Raw genomic sequence first — 27,326 nt, 5'->3', positions numbered from 1 at the left:
AGCCCAGGGGCGGGGTCTACTCTAGAACCAGCAGCAGAGGCTGCACCAGTGAGAATGGCCCTCTTTTATACACAGCTCCCCCTGGCGGGATTGGTTATTATTACAAGCCAGGAGAGGGCCTCCTCCTGCTACAGTCTGCCCCCTCTTTAGAAATCGTCGCCCCGACGATTACCCCTTAGCTCTAGGGACCAGCTAATCCCATGGCCTAAAAACAGTGACCATGGCATTAGAGGCTGAGCGAGAAGGGCCTGCATCCCGTTGGGTAGGTTCCTGCACGGACCGTGGCAAGTGATGGACATTTGGATGCTGACCAGCAGTTGCCCTTGCCGTCCGTCGCACTGTTACCTCGCTGGAGACATCGATTGTCTTGAGGGACCGGCCGGCAAACGGGAGGGTGGACACTCGCCATAGCAGAATCCAGCCCTGATGATGGTGAGAGCAACAACTGAGGAGTTGTCTGGGTTACTGCGTTGTCTGAGCGGATCTTGTTCGGGGGACCTCCTGCTCAAGAAGAAACAAATCTCCGTCACATGAAGGTTCATCCTCAGACCCAGTCTGGCCATCGGGGGGTGAACCAACAGCCGGGGCACCATCTTGAGGAGCCGCCCCGACCACAGCCTTCAACAGGGTGCGGTTGACCTGGCGGACTTTGGTGGGATCATCCACAGGGGCAATGGTGTACACCGATCCCCCACCTGTTGGTGCTCTCACGACTCTGTACACCACAGGGCCCCATAGGTCTTGAATCTTATGGCGCCCCTCGAACTGAAATCCCGTAACCGCACCAACTGGCCCTCCATCAGAGGCACATCTCGGACACGACAGTCGTAGTTTCTCTTTCTGCGCTCCGCCGCAACCCTTAATCGTTCCCGGGCCCCCTCAAATGCTACATGCAACCGGGCCTGGTGCTCCTGAATCCATTCATGTACATCACCACCAACAGGGTCTGGGACCCTCCCCAGCAAGAAGTCAACTGGTAACCTCGGCTCTTGTCCAAACATCAAATAGAATGGGGATTCACCAGTGGCCTGATGGGGGGTCGTGTTATAAGAATATCACTTGTGGCAGACAGGAGTGCCAGTCTCTTTTCGGGACACTGGCAACGTACGCAAAAGGTTGTGGAGAGTGCGATTAAAACGTTCGCACTGGCCATTACCAGCTGGGTGGTACGGTGTGGTGCGGGATTTCTCAATGCTGTACAGGCTACAAAGTTGCTGGATCAGGAGCTTTCAAAGTTACGGCCCTGGTCCGAATGTATGCGGGCAGGAACACCAAACTTGAAAAACCATTCAGACGCCAGAATCTGGGCCACAGTCGAGGCCCGTTGGTCCCGAGTGGGCACTGCAAGGGTGTATTTACTGAAAACGTCTGTCATAACGAGGACATTCTCCAGTCCATTATGGCTAGGCTCCAACACAGTGTAGTCTATGGCCAAAATCTCATTTGGGCGAGACGCCAGCAAATGCCCCATGAAGGCCCGAGCAGCTGGTTGGGAATCCTTGGCAACTTGACAACGTTCACAGGCCTGGCACCACTGAGCCACCGCTGAAGACATCCCCGGCCAATAACACCGCTGTCGCAATAGCTCCAGAGTCCTCTCCACACCTTGATGACCGTGCCCCTGATGAACCTGAGTAAGTACCTCTTCCCTTAAAGCAGCAGGCAACAGTAACTGAAGCACTGCTTCAGCCCCATCAGGGCGGAAGATCTCCCGGTAAAGGACCCCGTCTCTCTCAACCAACCGGTCCCACTGGCGAACCAATGCCAGAACAGGCGAAGATAGTTGCTTCCGCTCCTGAGCATTTGGTCGCTGCTTACGTCTCCAGAACACAAAAAATTCCTGGAGAACAGGGTCAGCTTGCTGGAGGGCCTGAATGTCAGATGTTGCATGGTGAGGCAGGGCTACAACCGCAGCCTGCATGGCTGCAGCAGACTCACCCCTCAAAGCTTGCTGTAGAGGCTCAGGCAGTGGTGTACCCGGGATCATGGCCTCCAAGGCCTGTGGTTCAGTTGGGTGCTGGCGAGACAAAGAATCTGCATTTTTATTACTTCTCCCAGATCGGTACTTTATCTCAAAGTCAAATGAGGCCAGCTGAGCAGCCCAACGCTGCTCAGTGGCACCAAGCTTAGCCGAGGACAGATGACTGAGGGATTGTTATCTGTGTACACAATGCATTTGTGACCTAGCAGATACTCCCTAAACTTTTCAGTCATTGCCCACTTGAGCGCCAGGAACTCCAGTTTCATTGAGCTATAGTTCGACATGTTGCGCTCAGTGGGCTTCAGGCCTCGGCTGGCAAAAGCTATTGGCCGAACCTTCCCATTCTGCTCCTGCGAGAGCACAGCTCCAAGGCCACCAAAGCTGGCATCCACTTCCAGGATGAACGGCAAAGAAAAGTCGGCATATGCCAGCACGGGTGCAGAAGTTAGCTTAGCCTTTAGTGCCTCAAAGCTTCGATGACATTCGTCTGACCATTTCTCAGGAACCTGCTCAGTCGGCTTACCTTTCTTGCCCCCCAATTCAGCAACCAGCCGGTGCAGGGGTGCCGCCAACTTTGCGAAACCCTCAACAAAGCGGCGATAATAGCTGGCAAAACCAAGGAACGACCGCAGCTCTGAAATATTTGTAGGAGGCGGCCACTTAGCAACAACCTCCACCTTGCTGGGATCTGTAGACACCCCCTTATCAGAGACTATGTGGCCCAAATACAGCACCTCCCGCTGGAAAAACGCACATTTGTTTAATTTGCCTTGAGGCCTTGCTGTTGAAGTCGCCCAAGCACCACCTCCAGCCGCTGCAGATGTTGGTCAACGGTAGAGGAGAAAACCACAATGTCATCAAGGTAAGAAGCAATGGACTGCTGGTCTCCAAACAGCCGCTGCATCAGTCGTTGGAATGTGCTGGGAGCATTACACAGTCCAAAGGGCATGCGGTTCCATTCAAACAGACCAAAAGGAGTGCAGAATGCCGTCTTGGGCCGATCGGCCTCCGAAACTGGGACCTGGTTGTACCCACTGGCCAAATCTAGAGTCGAAAACCAGCGGGCACCTGTTAGAGCATCCAACGACTCCTCGATGCGTGGAAGGGGAAAAGCATCTTTTCTTGTCTTGCTGTTCAACTGCCTGTAATCAACGCACATACGCAGACTGCCGTCCTTCTTCTTAACCAACACGATTGGGGAACCGTAAGGGCTGCTGCTTTCTCTGATCACCTGTGTCTGAAGCAGCTGGTTAATATGTTCTTTAACCACCCGTACTCCGATGGTGGGATGCGCCTGTAACGCTGTCTGACCGGGACATCATCCACCAGAGGAATGTCATGGGTTATCAGGTCAGTGCAGCCCAGGTCACCATCGTGGGTAGAAAAGACAGACTCGTATCTCTGAAGAAGAGACTTCACCTTGTCTTGCTCGACTGTGGGGAGTGCGGATAAGTCCAGGGAATCTATTTGTTCCCTATTGAAGGAGGGACTGTCTGGGATGCCACGTGGCTACACCAGATGGGACCTCAGTGATTCCTGCAGGCAAACTGACAACACTGACCTCTTCCAAAGTGCCCACCACAGTGCGTGGGTACAACCGGGTGCCAACAGAACCAACATTTACAACAGGGATGTAGGCCGTGCCCCTTACTACCCTGACCAAAGACGGCGAAACCAGTAATCCAGCAGGTAGGCCAGAGTCCAAGGGCTCAAACAACACACTGTTACCCGAGTAGCGCTCTGAACAGGTTGCCGCAACTATCTTCAATGTGCCACCAGGGATACGACAAGCTTTGGCCTCGAACCTTTACCCTACCAGCGGCATCCCTGTGCACCTGCTCCTTGGCCTGACAACACTTTTGTAATGCCTGCACGACTGGCTCTGGAGCCCAGCTACTGAGGGTAAATCAAAGAAATGGACCCATGATGGCTAAAGAGCTCCTTGTAACACCTGCGAATGATGTTCATCCCCAAGACACCAGGGACCTGAGAGGACTGACCTCCAGGAGGGTCCTTGACCACCAACACCCCACATCGCGACATGAATTTACCACAGAGCTTCACGTCCAGCTCCAGGTAGCCGATATAGGGAATGGCTAACCCATTAGCTGCTCTGAGCTGCAACCAATGGCACGACTGGAGTCTCTCCCGACCCCAGGGCTCAAAATGCTGGAGAAAGAAGCTCTCCGTGACAGTAGAAACCATGGACCCAGTATCAACAAGGCACGGAACCTCAACTTCCCCCATGCACACATTCACCTGTGGACAAGATGACATAAGGTGACAAGTTTCTTCTCCCTCATCAGAAACATTCTGGAGCCAGTGTCCGCCCCGCCCAAACTGTGGCTCTGCAATTCGGCGGGCGCTAGTTTTCCGACTCCTGAGCAGGACGCCTTCTGGCCATTTGAGGTGCAGGAGAAGAGGACCGGGTACGAGGGACACGCACACCATCACAATCACTTGCATAGTGACCCGGCTGCTGGCAGCGTCTGCATATAATGGGACCCCGACGAGGTGGAGGACGATGCGGCTGGGGTTCTGTACTGCAGCAAGGCTTTGAGTGAGGGGTTTAACTGCTCTTGCTGGAGCCTCAACATCTCCCTTATCTCCTGAAGCTGACACTGGGGGCGGGGTAGCTACACCATGAGAATTGCCACGCACCCCATACTGCAGACCAAGCACCGAGGGAACAGAGTGACTTCGACCCCGGCTCCCCCAGGCAAACCCTCACATTCCCAGCGGATCGCCTCCCTCCTCACCTCAAGCAGGGAGGCCGTAGGCTGTCGACGCACCAGCTGTTTTAACTCGCGACGGAGGGCACCGTCCATCACATGTTCCACAAACTGGTCCCGCAGCAGAACCTCAGAATTTGGTACTCCCCCTTCAGGTGCACATGCTTTCACCGACGCCATCAGGCTCATCAAGGCGAGGGAGAACCCCTGGAGCGTTTCCCCCTCCTGTTGCCGCCGTGAGAAAATGCTTCCTGCAGGGCTACATAGGACTCAGAGCAACCATACAGTTCCTGTAAAATAGTGAAAATCTTGTCTGGATCATCCCTCTGCGCTGGGGCGGTACTTTATTTCCTCCCTTGCCTCTCCTTCAAGGTGATCAAATACAAAAAATGCCTGATCGGATGGGGATAAATGGCGTGCCCTCATGCAGGCTTGGACTTCCTCAATCCACTCAGTTAACGCCATTCCTGACCTTCCCCTGAAACTGGGGCATTTTCTGTCTCGAGGTACGAAAACCAATCTTTCTGTGATAGGGGCACTAGAAATGGAGGGGGGAGGAGGTGGTGCCAACCCAGAGTGAGAGGCAGAGCTAGGACCAGGCGCAGCCGCAGCCTGTTCCCGTCGCAACCTCTCATTGTCTGCTCTTAACTGTGAAACCAACTCCCTCAATTCTTGCAGTTCTTCCCCCATAACTACACCCTAACTGACTCACCGGAACCCGGCAGCTGTTTGTCCTTAAAGAAGCGAAAAAAAGAACAGTAAATTCCAAACAAAGATATACACACAGAATATGGAAGATGAAACACCAAAGAGAAAAAAACAAAAAGACCAGAACACACGTCTCTGCTAACCAAAAGCGATCCTGCCGACAACGCCAAGTTTGTGGCGAGATGAATCGGGTGAAAAGAAGCCAGACAACGCCACCTTGGGAATTGCACCCAAGGAAATAACTAAAAGTAATGATTGGTGAGGACACTCAGGTTCGCGGCTTAAGAAGCAGGAGACGTGGGTTCTGGCCAACAGAAAATATCTTTATTAAATATCAAATTTCAAAAAACACATTCACTCTCTTTAAAAGACGGGGAAGAGGGGGAGCCCAAAAGGAGCTGAGGCTTACCGGTGGGACACGGGTAGTAAGGGAATGAAGGCCTCTGAAGGATCACCCCAGACACACGTGGACACTCTCACTCGCTGAAAATAAAGGTGAACACACTCAAACAAAAAGGGGTGCGCAGCACATCACACAGGAGGGAGACCCACCACCCAGGGACACCGATGCCGCCACCGTCGTGCTCAGCTTCTGGAAGGGAGGGAAAAAGACAAGGGGAGTTAAAAAGGGTTTTTCCCTCACATTCATGCATTCAAACAAAAAAGAAAACCTGAATGAACTAAACACAAGTGGGGGGCAGCCACACTCACAAGTAAAATAAATAAATGCAAACCGGTAACTGCCACACCCAACAAAAACAAAGGTAACTGGAAAATAACAAAGAATGAACACAATTAAATAAAGGAACAATAACCAAAAGAACAACAAAATATACCAACACCTAACCCAAATATACTTAATCAAAAGAAAAGATGATAAAGTAAGCAGATCGCTTCTGTGTATTCCTGGCGTCCCACAAGCGTGTAATCAGCTCGGTCAGGAAGCCAGCAGGTCGACAGGGGTGCAGCAACCTGCAGACGGCGGGCTTCCAAGGAGCAGAGGCAGTCCAGGCGTATTTATTCGTGCCAACACTGGACTTCGAAGCCACCCTGAAGGACAAAACAGCTGGCGGGCTCCACGGCAGATTAGCCGCTCCTAATAAGCAATAAAAAGGGCAGTCATACACCTGCACGAACCAGCTAAGAATATGAGGGTGTCTAGACTGCGTACCTGGCAAACAAACATTTAACTGACACGCCCAGTAGGAGAGGTGGGGAGTCTGCAACCTCCCTACAGCCACCTAAACACAAACAGCTGATTACTGCCAGCTGATCATGACAGTAGGGCTGTGCCTCCAGAGGGAGAACTGTACTCACTCATCTAGCAGCAAGTTGACACCCAGATGAAGGGGGAATTGATCCCCAAACGCGGCCCAACAGGTAAGCACGCTCGCACGGCTCACACGGTTCACACCAGAAGTGAGAAAGCCCAGGGGCGGGGTCTACTCCAGACTCAGCGGCAGAGGCTGCACCAGTGAGAATGGCCCTCTTTTATACACAGCTCCCCCTGGCGGGATTGGTTAATTATTACAAGCCAGAGGGCCTCCTCCTGCTACAATAAGGTGGTGATGTGACTCTAGTCTTCAGGTTCACCAGGGAGAACACCGTTATATTGTTACAGATGCTGCTCCAGGAAAAAGCCCCTGGATGGAGTCAGGAGCTCAGTCTGGTTCTGCAGGGTTCTGCTGGAGCGTCCTCAGTGTTGTGGATGAGCTGATGAACATCCTCTCAGTGATCCACTTCCAGACAGGAGCAGGTGGAGGAACCTGGAGTCATCAGCATTTCTCCGTCCTGCTGGAGTCGTTGATGGAGCCACGTCAGAATTCCTCCTCCTGTAGATCCACAGACACATCTTTTGCCAAAACAGAGAGTTTCCCCTCCGTCATACTGCAGGGTGTTTGTGACGCCAAAGGGAGGTTATTGATGTCTATATTGACAACCTGGGATGTGATGAGGCCCTGGTCCTGCTCAGACCCTCCATGAACCAGCTAGTCCTGTCTCCACCAGCTGGGTTTCTGCTGGGTGGAGGTTCAGACTCAGACCTGCAACCAGGAGCCTTTATGACTCCAGACTGACGACCTGCTGGATGGAAGCTTGATCTCAGCAATCAGAAACATAAACACTAAGGACACACAGTGACTACTTACCACAACGTCACAATTTAATCAATTACAGGAAGCCTGTCTGGTGTCATTCAAAGTAAAGAAACAGATCAGATACTTTGGATCAGGCCTTCAGATTATGCCTCTTATATTTATAGCTTGTTTGGTCACATCCAACCCTGAAGAGATCCCAAAGTCTCTGAGGAGGACAAAAAGAAAAGAAAAGAATCACACACTACCAACTCAATAAATTATTCATACGTGCATTAATTCAAAGCACTGTAAAAGAAACCTCCCTCCATCCACGTCTGGCTGCAGATCACCTCTGGACCAGGTTCTGGTTCCTCAGTAGTCCCTTGATTGAAATAGTTCATGGTTTTAGTCTGAAGGCTCAACATTCACCAGTATACCAGTGGAAGACATTTACACACTGAGACTGAACTTTATGGTCAATAGAAACATTCATCTCTCCTTTTAAAGATTAAAGTTAAGTTAAACAGCTTTAAACGTGAACTTTTCCTTCAGCTGAGCAGATTTACTCTGAAACAGATTAAACTGGACCGAGACACTGCTGGATTCACACTAAACGATCTATATCTCATGTTTAACCACAGCAGAGAGTCATCAGCAGCCGACATGCGCAGCTGAGCGCCGGGTCGCCTCATTGAGCCGTCCGTCCCCAGACGTCCGAAAACCGTCGGAAAAACATTTCAAATAAGCTTGATGTGAAAAGATTGACTCCATATCAACATTCTAAATACCTACATTCTCGCCTAAAACACTGTTAAAACTACGTTCTGTTAAACAATAACACTAATATTTCGTAGTTTTTTTACTCACCGCTGTGTTTACTATGGTGCATTCACACCGGACGCGTCGCGGGCGTCGTCGACGCTTGGGACGCCTCGAAGCTGACGCTTGTGACGGTTCAAGCACGACGCTGACACCAGGTGGTCACAAAGCTCACGACGCTTGCGACGCTCTTGACGCGAGTCAGTTTGTTGGCGCGCGGGAGGCTGTGATTTCTGTTTCCAGCAATGGCGGATCGCATCAGGAGAGTGGCTTGGCTTTATTTGTTAAATAAAGCTAGACCGTGTCGTCGTCGGAAAAGTGGCTATTGGCTGCTCTGCTCCTCTCTGCTCTGACTGCAGCGGGGAGCGCTGCTGAGACTGACCGCTTGTGAGCGCTTTGGACGGGGGAGGGGCTCACGCAGCACCCGCTGCTCATTGACGACAGCAACGAGACGTCCTGTCACGTCTCCAGAGCACCGGAGAAGGTTGCTAGATTTGTCGCTAGTTGCTTTTGACAAAAAACGTCGCCAAGAGGCTTTGGAAAGTCACCAGATTTAGCGAGAAAGTCGTCAAGTTAGCAACACTGGCCGGCCCGCATCGGTGCTCGGATCTCTCGTAGTGACGTAGCACCGGAGAGATCGTCTCTGATTGGTTGACGCTCAGCGGCAGCGCGTCGAAAGTTCAGTTTTCCCAACTCTCAAAAAGCGACGCTCACGACGCTCTTGACGCCGGGGACGAAACGCTGGAAAAGCGACGCTCATGACTCCTGATGCGCCGCCCCGCCGCCCGCGCTCCACGACGCTCGTCCACCATAGACTTTGCATAGAAAAGCGCCGCTCACGACGTTGCGACGCGTCCGGTGTGAATGCAGCATTAGACTTCAGACTTCTTCTACTTCCGGTTTCAAGGCAGACCAAAGCAGTGGATTCGACGGGATTCGCGTTAGTCCCGCCCACCGACTTTGACGGGCGAGGTTGACAGATAAAATAAATTCATGATCCACTGCAACACGCGGACCATGAATTCATTAATTAAATAGTGAAATGATAATACATGTTTTTTACTTAAAATGAATTGCAATTTTAATTAATTAATGATACATTTAATGGCATATTTAATTAATTAATGGTGTATTTAATTAATGAATTCCACATTTAATTAATTATTTAATGATGTATTTATTTATTTATTTTGGCCCTTTTAGTCCTCCATAATTTCAAAGTTGACGCTCAATTGACATTAATGTGATGATGAGTGAGCGGCCCTGTACCAAGATGGCCGCCATGTGACGACGTTAGTCCCATTGGGTTACAGCGCGCATGAGCCATGTAGTGTTTCTATATAGATCTATGGTGAGAGATTGAAAGCGGAACCTTTGACACTGTGGCCGCCCCCATGAGCTCTTCGGAAGGACTTCCGGTCCCAGCCCTCAGACGTGGTTTGAGAACGGCACGAGCGCTTCTGTGATTCTTTCTGTCACGCTCTACTTCTGTTTACAGGTCAGTAATCGGTTAAACTTACTTTAAATGCAAGCACTAAGCTTCGTATTGCATCTGTATGTAATGGAAAGCAATTTTGCATTACTTTATTCACGTTTTATCTGACTTTGTTGAAGTTTGTGGAGCCGCGCTGCTCCGGTAGTCTCGTGAGAGTTCGTGGTTGTCTCGCGAGATTTCGTGGTCTTCATGCCAGACATGATTTCTATTAGTAATGGGTTTTTTTTCACTTTTATTTAAAGCTCCAGATTAATACAACGGGGCTCTTAAGTTGAATTGAATTGTTTAATGAACCCTTAATGCTATATAGGTTTAAGAATAGTTTATGATGTTTGAGAATTTAGGGATATTTGTGTTATATGAACATTTGGTTTAAGATTGTTGCATTTATTTATTTATACATACGTTTTCCAACCTGCTAAGTCCAATTTGTATTTGTTTATAAAGCAATTGAAGATACATTCAGTAATAATAAGAGTTTTGAATAACTGTGAAATTATGCAGATGTAAAATGACTTTATTGAAGCTGTTATAGTTGTGTTAACCGCACAGAAAAATTGCACTGAATATGAATCGTATTTATGTTTAATTGTTTTAATAAGGTGTGATATGAGAACGGCACGAGTGCATCTTTGATTCTTTCTCTCACGCTCTACCTCTGTTTCACAGACAAAACATTTCTTTTTGTTCAGGTGGTCACCAAGCCTGGGGCCCGTAACACACAGCAACACGGTGGTAACCAGCGACGAGCTCCAACCACTCTGTGAGAGACTTGACACCCCAGAGACTAACTGCTGCTGCTGAGGAAATATTCACCCTGTTTCAACCAACTGTGGTTCAGTACGAGGAGGAGATTGGTCGTCAACACAGAATGCTGCAAATCAACTGGAATCCTCAAATCAAGTTACACAGAACAGGTTTGGAAACGTGTGAATGAACACATGAATGTGACTGCTGGAGGGTCTATAATATGGCGCTGTGAGCAGACGTGCTTGATGGAACGATGACTACTTTTCCCCTCACTGGTCTGCCCAGTGAAGTTGTGGAGGTTGATGTTGTTTGAAGAGGCATTTCCTGGCAACATTTAAAAGCAGGATGTCTCATTATCCCTCCACCTCAGGTAGTGTAGTAAACAATTAACAGAATGTTGCAGGTGAGTGAATGCACCGCCTCAAAAAAGTTAATCCAAATAAGCAATCAATCAGCAGCTAAAAATGATCAATAAGTAACAATGGGACTGTACTGTGTTTGAATTTTGAATGAAGTTTTCAGAGTGACTGCTGGAGTAACAGTGTTTTTTTAATTTGGAACCGCAGAAATAATGTTGCTAATGTTTTATCTTTTACATTTGTTTCCTTGCAGAGCTCCAACAGGACCATGACTGCAGAGAGGAGCAGCTCTTTAAACAGGAAACGAACTACTGTCCAGAACAGATGAACCAGAACCTCTACAGATCAAAGAAGAAGAAGAAGAACCAGGACTTGGTCAGTTTAAGGAGGAGCAGGAGGAACCAGAATCTTCACGGATTGAGGAACACGAGGAACTCAGTACCAGCCAGAAGGGAGAACGATTTTTTCTGAAGTTTGAAAGTGAAACCTTTCAGGTTCCTTCTGTTGAGGATCAAAGTGACCTGAGTGAAGCAGAAGTACCAGAGACTGAGCAGTTCCTCTCTCAGGACTCTGAAGTCCACCATGTGAAAAGACACATTGACTCAGAATCAACTGGAAATGCAAAGCTGAAAAAACTCAACATGTTTCATAGAAACAGTGTGAACAACTTTCATGTTTCAGAGAAGCAGGCTGAATGTGAAAAGCTTCTTTGTGAAGTAATGTGTGAGAAACTGACCAAAAAACATCAGTTATGTCAGAAGATCAGAATGGTCACTGATGAGAAGATGCTTTGTGGAACATGTGGTAAAAGTTTCAGTCAACGGAGTCATTTGTTGGTCCACATGAGAACTCGCACAGATGAGAAGCCTCATTCTTGTGAAACATGTGGCAAAAGTTTCAGTCGACGGACTTATTTGTTGCGACACATGAAAATTCACACAGATGAGAAGCCTCATTCTTGTGAAACATGTGGCAAAAGTTTCAGTCTACAAAGTCGTTGAAGGTCCACAAAAGAATTCACACATGTGACAAGCCTCATTCTTGTGAAACATGTGGCAAAAGTTTCCATCGCCTGAGTAATTGAAGATCCACATGAGAACTCCACAGGTGAGAAGCCCCTTTCTTGTGAAACATGCGGCAAACGCTTCAGGGCACCGAGTCATTTGTTTATCCACAAGAGAACTCACACAGGTGAGAAACCTTATTCTTGTGAAACATGTGGCAAACGTTGCAGTCAACAGAGTCATTTGAAGGCTCACATGAAAACTCACACTGATGAGTAGCCCCATTCTTGTGAAACATGTGGTTAAAGTTTCACTGTACACAATTGTTTGTTGCGACACAAGAGAACTCGCACAGGTGAGACGCGTCTTTGTTGTGATACGTGGCAAAAGTTTCAAATTACAGTTTGTTGCGACACATGACAACTCACACAGGTGAGAAGCCATATTCTTGTGAAATATGTGGCAAAAGATTTATTTATTGTAATTCATTGCTGCACCACCGGAATACTCACAAATAGATGAAATCATGAAAGACTGTGAGAGATGTCATTCAGAAAGTCCAGCTTGAACCCAAAATCACAAGAAATCATCCAGTTTGAAGGAAACATAACTGATTCAGACACTGTTTAAACTGTGCTTCAGGAAAATTTCAGTTTGTGGTCTGTCACAATAAATGTGAACTTTCAAGAAATGGCAACGCTGATGTGAATCCAGTGAGTTTTATTCTTTTCTGTTTCTTTTTTAGTTGGCATGACTGAGTTATAATTCAACATTTCACTCTAAAAACTTCATACTTCCATGCAACACATGACTGCTGACATACAATATTGTGAAGAAATCCTCATATGTTGGAAATGTCATAACTAGAAAAACCTATCTCAATTTGAATTTTGATTTTCATGACTTACAAGCTGAAATCACAACAAAATTACTGAAAAGCTGTGTTGGGCAAGCTACTTGGAAAGTGTAGTGAGCTGAGCTACGAGTTACTCTGATACTAAATGAAGATTACATACACTGTTCCCCCAGAAGTGTAGCAAGCTAAGCAACAGCATAATGAAAGTCAGTAGTGACACAACATACACACTTTTAAAACTGAAGCATTTTTGTGCCAAGTCACTGTTATTTTAACTGATCAATATAACCCCAACAGATGAGCAGGCAAAAAAGTTCAATTATTATTTGTAGAAACAGTGGCATTCATGGCGTTAACTCATGATACCAAGCCACAACACGAAGAATGATGGGCTGCTCCAAACAGTCACAACATGGTCACAACAGGCATGGCTGTGTATATGGAAACTGCAAGAACTCAAAATGTCACAAAAAACATTTATCCCATGTCAAAATTGCTCATTTCTAGTCAAAAAATATTTTTACAATAAAAGAATAACACTTCAAATTTTCCCTTGAAATAAGAAAAATTCATCAGTGGAGCAAATTTTTTTTTAATTATTTTACAAGCAACAACAACAAAAACTTGCTCCATGGAGGAATTGTTACACTTATTTCAAGTGAAAACTGAAGTATTTTTTTTTTTTTTAAGTTTAAAGACTTTTGTTGTGGCTATAAAGGAGATATTATGATCCAGAACAAGACTGACAATGCCCAAACAATCTGAATAAATCAAAACATTCATATTATTTTGACTTAATGTAGAACAATTCTTTTGCTCTAATCTAATTTTCTAATTATCCATACAACTTCCCACAGTACTGAGCACTCTGCTAACGGCAGTGATAACACTTCCTGACAAGAACCTGACAAATTCGGATGTTGTCCAGATTTTTCCCACGTCGATCTTGGTTAAGCTTTGCTAACCACAAGCGCCTCCATTCCTCTGATAGTTTTTGGCATTCCTCACCCTGGTTTTTTATAACTTTTGGAAGTCTATTCATTCATTCATTCATTCATTCATTCATTCATTCATTTTCTACCGCTTATCGCTTTCGGGGTGGGTGGCTGGAGCCGATCCCGGCTGCTGTGGGCATGTCGCCAGTCTGTCGCAGGGCGACGTCTATATAATTCCAAATGTTTTTCTCTGTCTGACCTATTGGCATAACCAATGACACGGCAATAATTTACCATTTTTCTTGATAACGCTCTGGGTCTTCCTTGGGACTCGTGCTTTGTTGTGATACGGAGTACCTCCAAGATGGCGACTTCCGGGTTGATGACGCGCCTGATGACCCGTCGAGAAAACCCTCTATATCGCTTCACCCAACAACATAAACTACACATCATGTTCTATCAGTATCTCAAATCCAAATTATTCTGGAACTGAATTAGTCAAGATCAACTTTGAAATAGTTTCATCTCTTCGTAGTCCGATCAGGTTCATTAGGCCTTTTTTTTGTATGAATAAGCACAACATCAGCACCCCAGTAAAACCACACATAAAACTGCGGCAGTTACCAGTACATCCCAAGGACAAAATAGAGCCACAACACAATGCAATATCATTTACGAAATACCTTGTTTGTCGTGCAACAAATCCTACGTCGGGGAGACTGGCAGAGCCTTCAACATCAGGACAAAAGAACATCGCACTGAATGCGAAAAAGAAACATCTAAAGCATGCACACGCTCCTCCAAACGCAGACAGAGCAGGAACAGCTAAAGTCTGCCATTTCCGAACACTGCAAGAGGGAAAACCACCTCATGGACTGGGATCATGCCCAGATCATCGGCACGGAAAGCAACAAGTACCACCGCTGGATCAGGGAGGCCATCGAGATCTGGAAACGCGCCCCCCAGACTGTGAACCGGGCAGAGGGGGCGTATCAACTTTCCCATACCTGGGACACAGTACTGAAGAAGTCGGACTGCAGATGGCGCTGTCATCCTACTGCACCCAGTAGGAAGCTGGCGCCAAAACCTGTATACATCAGCTGACCAGACAACATCACGTGACACTTCTGAGGAAGGCAGCAGCTTGGCAGCCAAAACATGTCAAGGTAGGCAAAATAACCACTGGCCTGTGTATATGAATCCAAACCATGAATAGTTTCATCTCTGCTGGTGAAAATTGTTGCAATGTGTTGAATGTGCTGTGAAATGGGAAACCAATTTTAATTAGAAGATCAGAGACACATGGAACTTTTCAAATAATTCAGTTTGTTTTCTTTGTTATTTATTATATCATTATTATTATTATTATTATTATCGGTGGGGTGGAGGGGGGGGGGAGCTTCACATTCTTCATCTATTTAAAACTCTGTAGTCAAGTGGTGATGATTCCCAAAATTATTCCAAGCGTCTTAAAAATTTACAACCAATGAGAATTCAAGGCTTTGTCTATCATTTTAATGACTTGGTGATGTCTGACAGGTTATGGTCATTAAATCGACTGTTGTTGAAAGAAAAAAAAAAGAAGAAAGAAAAAAAAAAGAGAAGAGAAAAAGAATGACCTCAATTCAAAAAGAGCTCCAAAGATTTTAGGAACAGCTGATAACCTGCAGTTGCCCTTGTGTCCAGTAGGAGTCGTTGTTTGTGATCCTCCAATTTAGTGAGAGAAGAAGAAGAAGAAGTCATGGCAGCTGTGTTTCTGTGTCTCTCAGAGGAAATATTTCATCTCCTGACTTCAGTTCAGGCTTTGAGAGAGTTTATCAAGCAGCGACTAACTGCTGCTGCTGGAGAAATATTCACCGCGTACATTTGGAGGAGCTGTATCCCAATCTGTGGGTTGCCCTGAGAATTGTCTGCACTCTGCCTGTGACTGTGGCCTCAGCAGAGAGGAGCTTCTCAAAGCTGAAGCTCATCAAGACCTACCTCAGGTTGCACTCCCCTCCACAAGAGGCAGTGTGGCTTCTAATTACTGGGCGTCTATAAATACCCCTGCTCCGCCCTTCCTCTTCCTCCCTCATGGGGCTGACAGACATGTGGCTGCTGTCCTGACAGCGTGTCTGTGCAGGATAGTGTGGGTCTTCCACAAAGGTACACATGTCCTGTTTCTCTTTAGTCCACTGAGCAGCCTCAGTAGTGTATTTACCCCAGCCCTGCGCTTCACAGCTGTGTGAACTGACTGGGAGCTGGACTGCCCTGGAGTCTGTGTGGGCGCAGCGTGTTTCCTGCAGCCACCTGCTGCAGCTGTATTGGGTTGTGGTGCTCTCCTTCATGCTGCCAGGTGTGTCATCCCTCCTCGGTAGGAAATGGTGATTTGTTTAGATTAATTTCATTATTTTGGTGTGATTTCATGATTTGTTTTACAGTTGTGCAGTCGTCAGCTGCAGTTGATCCTGGACTTTACTGGTGTTTTGGCTCCCCTTCTCTGGATGTGCTTGGCACTTAGTCGTCACACTGCGGCCTCCTCAGTGCACCCTGCTGCCCGAGGGCCTGATGGACAGTCCGGGCTCCTTAAGAAGTGTGGCTCTCCTGCATCAAGCCGAGGAGCTTGGGCATGCGCCGTGCTCTGACATTTTTATAAATGCAGACACACCCTTTCTTTTGATTTCCTTTCTTTTTCTTCCTTCTGTTGGATTGGGTTGATTAGTGATTACTTTTGTTTCATTGTTTTCAATTTCTTTTGTTTCTTTATTTCAGTGTATTGCAATGATTTCTGTTTTCATCATTTTTGAATATTGGTTAGGTATTGGATTTTTTTTTTTTTTTGGGGGGGGGGGTGGGGTATGAGGGCTGCCATCGTTGCATGAGTTGATTGTTTTGTTTTCTTTTGACAGGTGCTGGGGGCCCTGGAGTGGCAGCGGCTCCCTGGTGGTGGTCCCTTTTCACTTATTGTTTGCTGTGTTTCTTTGGCAGGCCTCAACCCCTCGTTAATTTCCTTTTGAGTTAGTCTGCTAATTTTAACAATTGGAATTTAATAAATTTGTTTTATATTTGAAATCGCGTCTTCTGCCTCTGTGAATCATTGGAACCTGGGTCTTTGTGTTTTTTTTTTTTTTTTTTTTTTTAAATTTTATTCATTGCTGGGATCCTGGGGTGAAAGTCCCCAGGGACATTGTCTTTTGGTTTGTGTTCCGTTCACCTCACCACTCATACTGCCACACATGGGACAGGATCACCTCACCGGTCTTGCAATACTCGGCAACAACCACGAGATGGGCAAGCAGCTGTCATATGAGGACATCATTGATGACTGCCAGTAAAAAAGCGAGGAAGCAGACATGTTGAATGCAATACACTGTGACTGTTACTGTGAATAGTGCGTTATTTATAAGCTGTTGTGCTGAGTGTGAGACTGTAGTGTTAAGTCTTATTTTAAGCGATGGTTTGTTTTTATGGTTGAACACTTTAAAATACATGTTGATTTGTTATGTTTTCTAATTTAAAGTAAATGTTTTTTTTATAAATACTCAATCTGTTTTATTTATTGACATACTAGAGGATGGTTTTCCTTGTATTATAGTTTTATCGGTTTAACTTGCCTGAGTGGCTCAATTTAGGGACTCATGTCAGATTTGTTTGGGTTCCAGCTCATGGGCCTGGATGGGAATGAGCTGGCGGATAAATATGCAAAGCGGGCTTTAAGAGGAAGCACTGTCTCCATCCCTGTAAACTGTCTAAAATGGAGGTCAAGTCAATAATTAAACACATTAGGAATTTTTGGCAGGACAGATGGGATGGGGAGTCCAAGGGGAGGGCTTGTAATTTGAATCCAAAGGTTGGTTTGGGACATCAAAGAATAAGGTCGAGGAAAGAAGAAGCAATATTCACATGATTGAGAACAGGACATACTGGTCTGAACAAAACGCTGCAGTTGATGGGGGAAAACAACTCTGGAGAACGTGATGAGTGTCATGAAGCAGAAACCATAGAGCACATTCTGATTAGATGCAGAACCTTTGAAAGAGAGAGAAGAGTTTTTAAAAGCAAGGTTGCGGACAGGATGTGATCTTCAGAGTGAAGTAAATTTTAGACAAGCCATCAGATCATGCAGTTAAGTATTTATATGAATATCTTAGGGCAGGATTAATAAATAGAATGTAGTTTTTTTTTTCCTGGGGCTTGCATGCTACAATTTTTCATTGTTACATTTGTGAGCCATAACTGTGAGAGTTCATTCACTCATACATCCAGACGGTGGCGGTAATGAGCTTCTGTAGCCCGCGTCTGCCGTACAACAGCCAACGGAGAAGAAGAAAAAGAAGTCATGGCGGCTGTGTTGCTTTGTCTCTGAGAGGAAATATTTCATCTCCTGCAGCAACAATGAGTTCAGTTCAGGCTTTGAGAGAGTTTATCAAGCAGCGACTAACTGCTGCTGCTGGAGAAATATTCACCGTGTTTCAACAAACTATCGTCCAGTTCGAGGAGGAGATTTATCGACAGAGAGAACTTCTGGAAATCAACTGGAAATCTCAAATCAGCTTCCACAGAACAGGTATTGAAACGTGGATGAAAACACATGAATGTGACTGCTGGAGGATCGTTACATTTATTTTAAAGCTGGCAGACAGAAACGAGGCTGCAGCTGCAGTTCTTGTTCACAGTGAAGTAACAGAAACCTTCAGTATTAAACAGCATCTGTATCAGAAACAGAGGAAACGGTGTTTGAGCTGTTTGCAAGCTGAGGAAGTGATTTATTTACACTCAATATGAGCAAACACGCGTTTGTGCAGATTTTACGATTCACGTTTAAAATACAGTCATTTCAGCAATAGCGAAGCAGGACGGGGTCGGCGGAGGCGGCTGTCCCGGGCCTACTGCTGCTTGGAGCCTAACCTGAAAGGGGGTAAAGTGTGCTGAGGTCAGTGGTGGGCAGAGTAAGCAACAACTGTACTCAAGTAAAAGTACTGTTCTTTCTTAAAATTATGACTCAAGTAGAAGTAAAAGTGCTCATAAAAATATTTGCTTAAGTTAGAGTAAAAAGTACCTCATAAAAAACTACTCAAGTAGCGAGTACTACTGAAGATGCAATTTATTTCTTAAAAAAAAAAAAAATCACTCCTTGAAGGAGGCTTTGATACATTCATGAAAAAACTCAATTTCATTTAAATTGTGCCACAAGAAATTGGTCATTAGTTTAACAAAATAACTTTTGAAAAGAAGTTCAATACTGAACAAAACATCACTTTTTTTGAAACTAGTGGCAAAGTAAAAACAATTCTTCATCTCTTAACAGAGTTATTGACTGAATAATTGAACATCGAGTTTGTCTCTTGTGAATGTCTTGTCTGTGTCCTATACAGCTCACTTTGTGCACACTTGGTCACATTTCTGTGTGACTGCTACTCAGTAAGGTGACTGTTGAGCTTCAGTAGCAGTTGGCTCTCCAGATTCTTGCACTCAAGCCATGATCTCTTTCAAACTCTATCAAACTATGCATGCTTTTGGCAGCTTCTTCTATTTTCAACACCACAGTTTTCTTGACATCACTGTACGGTGAGGTTGTAATGTTTGTACCATGTTCTTGAGTGAGGATGGTTCCACCACAGAGAATGGCTGGCTGCCTTCACATACAAGGAAGTCACTTAATTTTGCATTTTTGAGGTCAGGTCCATCACTTGTGTCTGGGGAGGTATTTCTTTTCCTTTTTTCCTCGATGCAGTCTGTGTACAACTTTCGCTTGTTGGGGATGAATTTGCTGTTGGAGAAAAAAAAAACATATTTTATAGTCTGCATAAAAAATGTAATCATCATAACTAAGATCAGCCTCATATTCAAGTAGCTGAACCTCCTACCCTGTGTGCTTTGCAAAACTGTGTGCCTGAATACATTTGTTCTGAAATATCCTCACTAACATCAACAACACCACTGGTCAGGACTGTAAACTCTGCACTGATTCTGGACCGTGCTCCATGCTGCTGCACACTGTCATAACTGTCCCTCATTCAATATTTTCTATGCTCAAGCTGCACTTCAACCATGACACTGTGGACCCCTTTCCACTACTTCAGAGCGGTATATTGCACATTCTTATAGCACACAGCATGGTCTCCTATTCTTCTTTTTACATTCTTTGTGGTGTTCTGGTGTTCATTTTGGGTGCTAAATGGGTGTGCACAGCCTTGAAAGCAGTTCGGCTACATTTCACTGCCATCCTGTATGTGTATGTGAAAATTTAAAAAAAAAACTCGAAAACCTGAAACAAAGTAATTGTTTACGTTAAATTTGAGGTGGAGTTGCGGAACGTCGAGATTTCCACAGTTTTCGGCTGGCAAAGAAGGCAGTGCATTATGTGACCATTTTTTCTTGTGGACTGAAAGGCATATATAGTTGGGTGGGGCCAGGGATGTGCCTCCACATTTTTTGAGGGAGTTGCCAGCACTTCGCCTTCTTCCATCTTCTTCCTCAGTGACAGTGAGGTGACGGGCAGACCACACCTCCGTGCTGCTGCTGTGCTGCTGCTGCTGTGATTGGTTTTCACAGCCGAGACGTGCCAAGCTGCAGTCCTCCGTCTGAGCTCACCTGAATTTATTCATAAATGAATGTAACGACACGCATGTAGCCCAAAATAACTTAGTAAAAGTATGCACATTTTCTCACAAATTTACTCGAGTAAAAGTATTCTGCGAAAAAACTACAATTTATTTAAAAAGATACTCAAGTACATGTAACGGAGTAAATGTAACTCGTTACTACCCACCACTGGCTGAAATGTAAGAAAGGAAATTGGAATCTAAAACAGTTGCGTTCATGAGGATAAAGTTGTTTGAAAAATAAAAATGAAAAAATGCGCGCCCATGTAGGGGTGGGCGATATGGCAAAAATGTCATATCACAATTTTTTAAAATTAATATCACGATCACGATTTTATCACGATTGTTTTTTATATATTTTTTCTAGACTAATTTGCAAGTTTGACCATTTTTTTCCCCAATGTTAAACATATAAAACGTATTAAATGTATTTAAACATGTAAAACCCTAAAAGGAAAAAAAAAAAAAGACAATTTAAGCTAAAGAAACTGGCTTTAATTTAAATAGTACATTTTTTTTCTAATCAAATGTGCAATGAACACAAACATAAAAAGTAATGAACAGCAATAGAGTGCACTTTTGTAACACAAAAACTAAACACACGAAATAGCTTATTAAAAAGGTCAATAAAAATGCAAACTTCGCTGGTTACCACTTAAAGGGCAACAATTTAGAACAAAAACATTTTAACTTTATTATCTATAACCTGAGTGAATAATACAGCTGCTTGAGAACAATTTTTTGTTCAGAGATCTAAGCTTTTATCTCCTTTTAAAATGAGGTAAAAGATAATGAACAATAAAGTGCACTTTTGTAACATAGAAAACTAAACACATCAAATAGCTTTTTAGCACAGTTTTAATGGGATATAGTTTTAATAGTTGCGCTATAGACCACTAGAGGGCTCTGTGTCCATTGAAATACAGCCCCTCATAATCCCATTAAATCAAAGACGTTCCACTAGTTTCAGACAAAACGGCCGTTTCAGCTGTTAACTTGATGGTATGTTCACTAAGTGTCTTTTCACATTTCTGTGATTTGTTGTATATAAAATCCCTCATGCTAGCTTGTGAACTGCTAGCGGTAGCTCGCTAGCTAGCATTAACATCGGAGCTAGCTTCAGCGTCTCTCTCCAGCTTGTTGGGGTGTTTCTATGGGGGCTGATCTCTTGTAGATGCCGTACTGCTGCTGTAAACCAGCTCTGCCTGACACAGCCTCCACCCAGCAGCAGCTCCAGTCAGAAAAGTTCCACAGCGCTCTGCTCCTTGTTAGCTTTGTGTCCCCTAAAACCCTTACGCAGCACTGGCTGTGGCTCCGTGTTTTTTTTTTTTTTCTTTTTAAATCATTGTTAATGTTGCTCCACATGTATCTATTATGTATGTGGATAACTGCACTAAAGGGAACATTTAGTTCATATTATCTGAAGCTTTTAAGGTAACATCATCACTCAAAAAAATATTATATATAGGTGAAAAAAGAACGAGGAGAACGTGCCCTATAGACGGTTTAACGATCTTTCTGATTAATGAGATCGTCCTGACGTTTATAATCCTTAACGATCTTATATCGTCATATCGCACCCCCTACGCCCATGTTGTCTGTTGTTTACTTTTGCTGGAGGTGTCGCCTGTAGACTGGGGTCAAGCCAGCCGGCGCTCTGACAAACACAGTCAAGTGAGCCAACACGTTATTTAGCGGTGCGCACGTATTCTATGCATTACGGTAAAAGCGAAACGAGAGGATTGCAAAACAAACGTTGATCACAACATTATTATGAATAGAAGACATGTGAATACTGTTGACAAACAACTAAACTGAACAACAAAGTAAATTAAGGAAACTTGTCCTAATGCTGATTTTCAGTCAAAAGGTCAAATGAACTGGGAGATATTGAGCTAAAATACTGTATTTCTCTTTCAAATATTATTATTTTTGTTTTTTGCAATATTTAAAGCAAAAACAAGGAGGTGTGTCTGAACCAGACAGTGTAGTAACGGATTTAGATGTGATTTGGAGACAATAGGTCAAATATCCTGGGAGCTATTGAGAAAAAAAAAATCTGTTTCTTATAAAAATATTAAAAAAATTATTGAAAATGTTAAAAGCTGAAAGAAAGAGGTGTGTCTGAACCAGACAATGTAGTACATTACGTACATTGTACATTACATTATCTGCGGCATTTTTTTAAGCAATTATGTTTTAATGGGGATGTTTAGGCCACAAGGGCCCATGGAGAATTGCTTTGCCCCCCCTGGGCTGGGACCCCTGCTCCGCCCCTGCATTTCAGTAAATCATTTAGAGTAAAGGCCTCAGTATCCTGATGGGGAAGCATACTGAGGCCTTTATGATGCGTTCAAGTGTTGCTTGGAAAAAAGTCTGAACCATATCATATTGTAAACTCCCCACAAAGGTTTCAGAGCTCAGAGAAAGTAATGTTGCATCCAGACAGTTTTCCTATTTATCCTTTAAACCTCACAGGCACTTTCAGTTTTACTGAAATGAGCAGTTTTTTCTGTTTTTGAATGTTTCTGATTTCAGTGTGTTCTGTCCTGCTTCATCCGCCCATCACTGTAAAACCTTCACATCCATCACATCAGTGACTTTTGTCTTGTTTCCCTCCAGAGAGTCCACAGCAACACAATGGTAACCAGCAGACGATCTCCAACCACTCTGTGAGAGACTTGACCACCCAGAGACTAACTGCTGCTGCTGAGGAAATATTCACCCTGTTTCAACCAACTGGGTTCAGTACGAGGAGGAGATTGGTCGTCAACGCAGAATGCTGGAAATCAACTGGAATCCTCAAATCAAGTTACACAGAGCAGGTTTGGAAACGTGTGAATGAACACATGAATGTGGCTGCTGGAGGTTGTCCATCATTATGGCGCTGTGAGCAGATGTGCTTGATGAACTATGACTACTTTTCCCCTCACTGGTCTGCCCAGTGAAGTTGTGGAGGTTGATGTTGTTTGAAGAGGCATTTCCTGGCAACATTTAAAAGCAGGATGTCTCATTATCCCTCCACCTCAGGTAGTGTAGTAAACAATTAACAGAATCTTGCAGGTGAGTGAATACACCGCCTTCAAAAAGTTAATCCAAAGAAGTAATCAATCAGCAGCTAAAGACGATCAATAAGTAAGAATGGGACTGTACTAGGGATGTAACGATTACCGTAAAATGATAAGCTGCGGGAAAATGTCTGACAGTTAGTACTACCGTTTAAAATTTTAATTACCGTTAAACCGTGTTTGATTGTCACAATCCAGAAAATCTCAGGAGTTGTGAGAAGTGCAGCAGCAGGCAGCCGATTGGACACAGGCGCCCTACATGCATGTGCACTGCACAGTAAACTACTTGGAAATATGGCGGAGGGCAGTACTACCGCCCGGCAGTGCAAAGCCTTTTCCACAGACCAAGTTCGAAGTCTGAACGTACTTCGGCTTCTACAGGACCACAACCCGCAGCTGTGCAGCGAGTTAAAAGAGGGGTATTATGCAAAATCCACTTTTTTGAGCTTTGTATAATGCTATAGTGTCATTTCCCCATTAAAAAGACGCATGGACTTGTTTCCTGAACCATTCACGCATATTTGAGCCATCCCTGAATCTCCCTCTGGCAGCCATGTTGAGCGCTGCAACGCGCTTGGCTGCCGGCCCGGAAGACCCCACCGGCCCGGAACGCTGCGGCCGTTCAGGAAACCTCCCGAACCTCACGATGGCCACCCCGCCCCTGTTCGGAGGTGTTCGTGGGAGAAACAAGCCGCTTCTGCGGCTTTTGCTTCTGCATGTCGCTCCCGCTGCATGTCACTTCCTAAACAATGCTCTGCACATGCAGCTCGAAACAAGAGCGCGCCTAGAGGCAGTGACTCGACATATGTCATCACGCAAACGCGGGCCCACATTGATTGGCATTATGACTGCCCAATTATGAGTTGGAACCATACAATTCTGATTGGTTCCAAGGATCCTCCAGTATACCTTTAAGTGTGCCTGTGAGTACTTTTTAACATTTTCAACACATTTCACAATACCGTGATAATATTAATAACTGTGACAATTTTGATGACAATTATCGTGATGTCAAATTTTCATATCGTTACATGTCCAGACTGTACCGTGTTTTGGAATTTTAAATGAAAGTTTTCAGATTGACTGCTGGAGCAACCATTAGTTTTTGTGGGTTTTTTTATTTATTTGGAACTGTAGAGATAATGCTGTAATCTTTTATCTTCTGCATTTGTTTCCTTGCAGAACCCCAACAGGACCCTGACTGCAGAGAGGAGCAGCTCTTTAAACAGGAAACAAACTACTGTCTAGAACAGGACGAACCAGAACCTCCACAGATAAAAGAAGAAGAAGAGGAGCCAGAACCTTCACATATTAAAGAAGAACCAGGACATTGTCAGTTTACGGAGGAGAGGGGGAACTAGAATCTTTGCAGATTGAGGAACACGAGGAACTCAGTACCAGCCAGAAGGGAGAACAATTTGTTCTGAAGTTTGAAAGTGACACCTTTCAGGTTCCTTCTGTTGAGGATCAAAGTGACCTGAGTGAAGCAGAAGTACCAGAGACTGAGCAGTTCCTCTCTCAGGACTCTGAAGTCCACCATGAAAAGACACATTGACTCAGAATCAACTGGAAATGCAAAGCTGAAAAACTAAACATGTTTGATAGAAACAGTGTGAACAACTTTCATGTTTCAGAGAAGCAGGATGAATGTGAAAAGCTTCTTTGTAAAGAAATGTGTGAGAAAACTGACCATAAAAAACATCAGTTATGTCAGAAGGTCAGAATGGTCACTGATGAGAAGATGCTTTGTGAAACATGTGGCAAAAGTTTAAGTCGAAAGAGTAAGATGATGATCCACATGAGAATTCATACAGGTGAGAAACCATATTCTTGTGAAACATGTGGCAAAAGTTTCATTCAACAGAGTACTTTGTTGATCCACAAGAGAACTCACACGGTGAGAAACCATATTCTTGTGAAACATGTGGCAAAAGTTTCAGTCAACAGAGTAATTTGTTGATCCACAAGAGAACTCACACAGGTGAGAAGCCTTATTTTTGTGGAATATGTGGCAAAAGTTTCAGTCAACGGAATGATTTGTTGATCCACAAGAGAACTCACACAGGTGAGAAGCCTCATTCTTGTGAAACATGTGGCAAAAGTTTCAGTCAACGGAGTTATTTGTTGCGACACATGAAAATTCACACAGGTGAGAGGCCTCATTCTTGTGAAACATGTGGCAAAAGATTCATTCGACTGAGTCATTTGTTGCGACACATGAGCAGTCACACAGGTGAAAAGCCTTTTTCATGTGAAATATGTGGCAAAAGCTTCAGTCGACAGAGTCATTTGTTGCGACACATGAAAATTCACACAGGTGAGAAGCCTCATTTTTGTGAAACTTGTGGCAAAAGTTTTAGTCAACAGAGTCATTTGTTGATCCACAAGAGAATTCACACAGGTGAGAAGCCTATACTTGTGAAACATGTGGCAAAAGTTTCAATCAACGGAGTGCGTTGTGGACCCACAAGAGAACTCACACAGGTGAGAAGCCTCATTCTTGTGAAACATGTGGCAAAAGTTTCAGTCAACGGAGTGCATTGTGGGCCCACAAGAGAACTCACACAGGTGAAAAGCCTCTTTCTTGTGAAACGTTGCAAAATTTTCAGTCAACAGTGTGATTTGAATGTTAACATGAGATTTCACACAGGTGAGAAGCTTCATTCTTGTAAATTATATGGGAAAAAAAATATTTATTGTAATTCATTGCTGCACCACTGGAATACTCATAAATAGATGAAATCATGAAAGACGGTGAGAGACGTCTTTCACGAAGTCCAGCTTGAACCCAAAATCACAAGAAATCATCCAGTTTGAAGGAAACATAACTGATTCAGACACTGTTTAAACTGTGCTTCAGGAAAACTTCCGTTTGTGGTCTGTCACAATAAATGTGAACTTTCAAGAAATGGCAACGCTGATGTGAATCCAGTGGGTTTTATTCTTTTCTGTCTCTTTTCTAGTTGACATGACTGAGTTGTAATTTAACTTTTCACTCTAAAAACTTCATACTTCCATGCAACATATGAGTGCTGACATACAATATTGTGAAGAAATCCTCATATGTTGGAAATGTGATCACTAGAAAAACCCATCTCAATTCGATTTTTGATTTCATGACTTACAAGCTGAAATCACAAAAATTACTGAAAAGCTGTGTTGGGCAAGCTACTTGGAAAGTGTAGTGAGCTGAGCTACGAGTTACTGACACTAAATGAAGATTAACTACATCAAAGCTGTTCCCCTCAGAAGTGTAGGAAGTTAAGCAACAGCATAATGAAAGTCACCAGTGACACTACAAACAAATTTTTAAAACTGAAGCATTTTCGTGCCAAGTCACTGTTATTTTACTGATCAATATAACCCCAACAGATAAGCAAGCAAAAAAGTTCAATTAGTTTAGTTAATTTGTTTCTTTCTTTTAAAGCAACAACACATTAACAAAAATGATGAAAATACATCAATGTCATCAGTTTTGACACAAAACAAACGAAAGAAAAGGGCAGAGAGAAGAACAATCTTATTATATCTGTCCCTTCTACATACAATTATTTAAACTGATACAATTAACAATACTCAAACGCAATTTCATTTAATAAATGTTCTCCTGCAATAGCTTAGTTTTCATTTTCATATTTATCCATTGTGGATTTATTTATGTTTCTTAAATGTCGTAATTGTTTTGCATTCTTTGATTTCCTGTTTCAGAGCATTCATAAGTTCAGTCCTTTCACCGCAAGGGGCTTCTTTCTTTGATTTTGGTTCTGAATTTGGGTTTTTTTTAAACACGTCTATTCCTTTAAGATTGTATATACTAGTTCCTTATTTCAAATATATTCTGAAGATTTGCAGGCATAATTCCACTTTTCCTTGTACATTATTTTAGGGATACTTAAAAGGCGCATTAAGGAGTTTTTCAACTTTAAAAATACTTATTTTCCACCATAAATATGTTACAAC

The 27,326-nt window shown here is 44.2% G+C and overlaps 2 long non-coding RNA genes across 2 annotated transcripts; both read right to left on the bottom strand.

Moving 5' to 3' along the window:
- Window positions 1-23: 23 nt before the first annotated feature.
- On the bottom strand, window positions 24-27,326 carry LOC115394178 (uncharacterized). Its single transcript, XR_003932033.1, has 3 exons — window positions 27,299-27,326; window positions 3,961-3,967; window positions 24-128 (listed from the first exon to the last, which is right to left on the bottom strand). It is a non-coding gene; the product is annotated as an uncharacterized LOC115394178 (long non-coding RNA).
- LOC115394169 (uncharacterized) lies at window positions 6,474-6,808 on the bottom strand. Its single transcript, XR_003932024.1, has 3 exons — window positions 6,739-6,808; window positions 6,593-6,662; window positions 6,474-6,517 (listed from the first exon to the last, which is right to left on the bottom strand). It is a non-coding gene; the product is annotated as an uncharacterized LOC115394169 (long non-coding RNA).

This window comes from Salarias fasciatus, chromosome 9 (genome assembly GCF_902148845.1).
Source record: "Salarias fasciatus chromosome 9, fSalaFa1.1, whole genome shotgun sequence".
Taxonomy (NCBI): Eukaryota; Metazoa; Chordata; class Actinopteri; order Blenniiformes; family Blenniidae; genus Salarias; species Salarias fasciatus.
This window is presented reverse-complemented; position numbering and strand designations above follow the sequence as displayed.